Here is a 4,187-nt window from a genome sequence, read left to right as displayed (position 1 = left end):
TTTCTTTCTTTCTTTCTTTCTTTCTTTCTTTCTTTCTTTCTTTCTTTCTTTCTTCCCTCCCTCCCTTCCTTCCTTTGTCATACAAAATTAGATTTCTGATAGAGCCAAGTTCCAAGGAGCTCTGATGAAATTTTTTTAAATTGTCATTTGACCCACAATCTATAAAACTCTATAAAATGATCTTTGAAAAGCATCAAATATCATTCTTTTATAAATTCCAGACATATCAAAGTCTGGATATACCAAAGTATACATAGCATTCAAATCTTTAAGTGAAAATATATAAAGGCAAGCTCTAAGTCTTTGGCTGGCAATTGGAGAAGATAAAAAAGTCTCCCAAATGAAGGAGGAAGGAAGGAGAAAGGAAAAGAAGGATGGCTTACTGGTGGAGGCAGGGGGACAAAGGAAGATTTCTTACATCTGTTTCCTGCCTTTGCCAGTGATTGGGTGATTTTTGATTTAGTCACAAAATGGAGATAATGGTACTTGTTTTTTCTAGAGGTTGAAATAGATTAATTACTGATTTTTAAATGGCTTGAGATCCTTACATGAAAAGGACCAGTCATTCCTTAAACAGAGCTGGAAAACAAAGAGCCTAGTGATACATGGAGTATAGAAAAGAATAAAAAGAAATAAACAAGGAAACTACATTAGGCCAAAAGAAACCATTGACAATAAACCGATATCAGCATTACACTTATTTATTCCAAATGCCTTAGCATCTATATTTATAAAAGAAAAATTAACTCAGCTACAAGAAGACATAGATGATAATACAGTAGTGGCAGGAGATTTCAATACCCCTTCCTCAGTTTTGGATAAATCTAACAGAAATATAAACAAAAGGATAAAATATAAAATTGAAAAAAATTCCTGAAGAAAGTAAAGCAAAAATACTTAAGGCATCTTCTAAATAAGACTCCTAAAGAATATGTATACTTCTCAGCACAAAAACTGACCAGGTGCATAAATATTGCAAACATATGTAAAAAGGAAGAAACAATAAACCAAGAACATAATTCAATTAAAAAGAATAATTAGGAAGCATAAACCTGAATGGAAACTTAGAATGAAATCCTAAATAATGAGTGAGTCAAAGAACAAATCCAGGAAACAATAACTATGTGAAAGAAAATTATAATATGATGAAACAATGCACCAAAATTTCTGGATTGCTGCTAAAGAAATACTTGGGGGAGTCTGGGAAAGAATCATATCACTACAAACATCCATAAATAAAATATCACTATGAACATCCATGAATAAAATAGAAAAAGAAAACAAAGAAATAGGATATCCATTTTAATAAGAGCTCCCATTTCTATAGTGCTTTGAAGTTCATAAAATATGTGAGGGGGTTATTCTTCCATTATATAGATAAGGAAATTGAGGCTGAGAAGAGGCAAAGGTGATTTGTAAACGGTATATTTGTAATGGTAATGGTAACTTTGTAAATGTGTAACTCAAAGCTGGTAGGGGCTTTAGCTAGTCCAAACAATACCACAAGAAGGATTTTTGGACAGTTCTCTTGAATCCAAATCTAGTGTTCTTTCTCTGAAATCTTGCTACCTCTCTATGAGAAAATCATCTCAGAAAAATAACCTTACTTGTCCTGAATAAGAAGTCACTTACAAAGTGACCAGCTCTGTGTTAGTTTCTTCACTTCATTCTGATGGAAACATCTTCAGGCTTATGGCAACAGAAAATCTCAGTGTAGTCTGATTTAATTAAGATGTAACATTGTGCTGAGCCTGGCTAGCTCTAGGGCTCTTGTCCCACATCTGAGAAGCAAGTGGCTTTACAATTGATCTTAGCCTGGAGAGATGGGAAATGATTTAGGCAAGTGGCCCTACAGGACCTCTTAAGATATAAAGTCACCAAAGAAAACAATTAAAAGCACATGTGCCTAAGCGTGTTCAAATAGGTCAGTCGACAAAGCATTTATTAAGCACATTTCATCCCAAGTATTATGATTAATATTGGGGATATAAAGGCAAAAACATAATTCCTGCCCTCATAGAGCTTATATTCTAATGGAGAAACAACAGGCAAATAATTATATCTAAACAAATAGATAGATAGATAGATAGATAGATAGATAGATAGATAGATAGATAGATAGATATAAATGGAAAGTCTTGAAGAAAGCCAAGCAAGAGGTAGGGAAAACTTTCAGGCAGCTAGATGGCCCCATGGATAGAGTACTAGGCCTAGAGTCAAGAATCTCAAATTCAAATCTAGCCTCAGGTACTTATTAGCTGTGTCATGTTGGGTAAGGCACTTAAGCTCTACTTTCCTCAGTTTCCTCAACTGTAAACTGGAGATAGTAATAGCACCTACCTTACAGGGTTGTTGTAAAGGTCAAATGAGATAATATATTTGTAAAAGGCTTAGCACAGTAAATAGGCTACCTATATAGAAGCTAATTATTAGTATAAGGAATTGCTGTGTAATAAGTATTCTGCTAAGAGGTAGGGATAGAAATAGAAAAAAGACAGTTGCTTCTCTCAAGGAGCTCACAGGTGAATTAGGGAAGACAACATCCATGGCATAATACAGCTTCAGGGTACCTTTCATGGAAAAGTTACTAGAGGTCATAAGGATAAGGCTACAAGGCTGATAGCAAGATCTGGGAGTCCTCATGATGCATCAGAATGTCCTCCATTTAGGAAGGGACCAATACTTTCTGGAAAGAGGCCATGAATCTCTAAGTTCTCAAAATCCCCAATGGCTGTGATTGACCCCATAGTTGGATGTCTTATCCAATGATTCAGATTGTTTCCCATCTATATCCTCCCATTTTAGGCAACCCTTGCTTTTTAGTGCCCATAAATTAGCCATAGTGAATCTACGCAATATGTTAGGAGTCTTTTCCTGACAGACGGAGAGAATGCTAGTGAAACACATTGGCCATCAGATCCCTTGCTCTTTCTACACTTCACCAGCCTGTCTTATTTTTTGATCATTTATTTCCCTGGTTATATTTATTGCTCAAGTTCAAATCATTTGTTATTTATTAGGTTACAGATGATTCATTCCACCATGTGCCTCTCCATTGCCCTCTGAGGCATACTAATCCTTTTTTGGGGACGAGGGCTATAATCATTTTTAATTGTTCAAAAATTGTATTATTCTATGACTCAGTGGAGTGATACAACACAGGTAGAATATTGAAATTAAAAAAAAACAACCATGGATTTCTGGAAGAAGTGTGAAGTAATTAAAGAGAAATTATAATTTCTTGATGAGATTCTTGCTTTTCGATTCTGGTCCTATGCAGTGTCTATATAATTTTAATAGCCCTTTAAGATTTGCAAAGTTTTCCAAAGGGCTATAAAATTGTATATACTTTTTGACCCAGAAATATCTTCACTAGAACTGTATCCCAAGGAATTAAAAAAAAACAGAAGGAAAAGGAAAAGGACCTATGTGCACAAAAACATTTACAAGTGGCTCTTTTTGGAGTAACAAGAAATTAGAAATTGAGGGATGTCCATCAATTGGGGAATACCTGAACAAGTTATGTATATGCTACTATGCTACAAGAAATGATTAACAGGATGCGTTCAGAAAAATCTGGAAAGACTTAAGTGACCTGATATAAAGTAAAGTAAGCAGGACCAGGAGAAAGTTATATCCAGTAACAGAAACATTATATGATGATCAACTTTGAAGACTTAGTTTTTCTCAGAAATGTAATGATTCAAAACAATTCTGAAAGATTTGTTATGAAAAATGCCACCCACCTTCAGAGAAAGAACTGATGGAGTCTGAATGCAGATTGGAAAATACTTGTAAATTTTATTTTATTATTCTATTTTTATTAAAGCCTTTTATTTTCAAAACACATGCCTGGGTATTTTTTATCATTCACCCTTGAAAAAATCTTGTGTTCCAAATTTTTTCCCTCCCTTCCCCCCACCCCTCCTCTATATTTACCAGTACTTGCCAGTAATTCAATATATGTTAAACATGTGCATTTCTTCTATACATATTTCCATATTTGTCATTTTGCACAAGAAAAATCAGATCAAAAAGGAAAAAAAAGAGAGAAAGGAAAAAAAAGCAAGCAAACAACAACAAAAAGAGTGAGAGTGTTATGCTGTGGTCCACACTCATTTCCCACAGTCCTCCCTCTAGATGCAGATGGCTCTCTTCATCACAAGATCATTGGTACTGGCCTCAAT

The sequence above is a fragment of the Sminthopsis crassicaudata genome, chromosome 6, assembly GCF_048593235.1.
Source record: "Sminthopsis crassicaudata isolate SCR6 chromosome 6, ASM4859323v1, whole genome shotgun sequence".
NCBI lineage: Eukaryota > Metazoa > Chordata > Mammalia > Dasyuromorphia > Dasyuridae > Sminthopsis > Sminthopsis crassicaudata.
Note: the sequence above shows the minus strand (reverse complement) of the source record.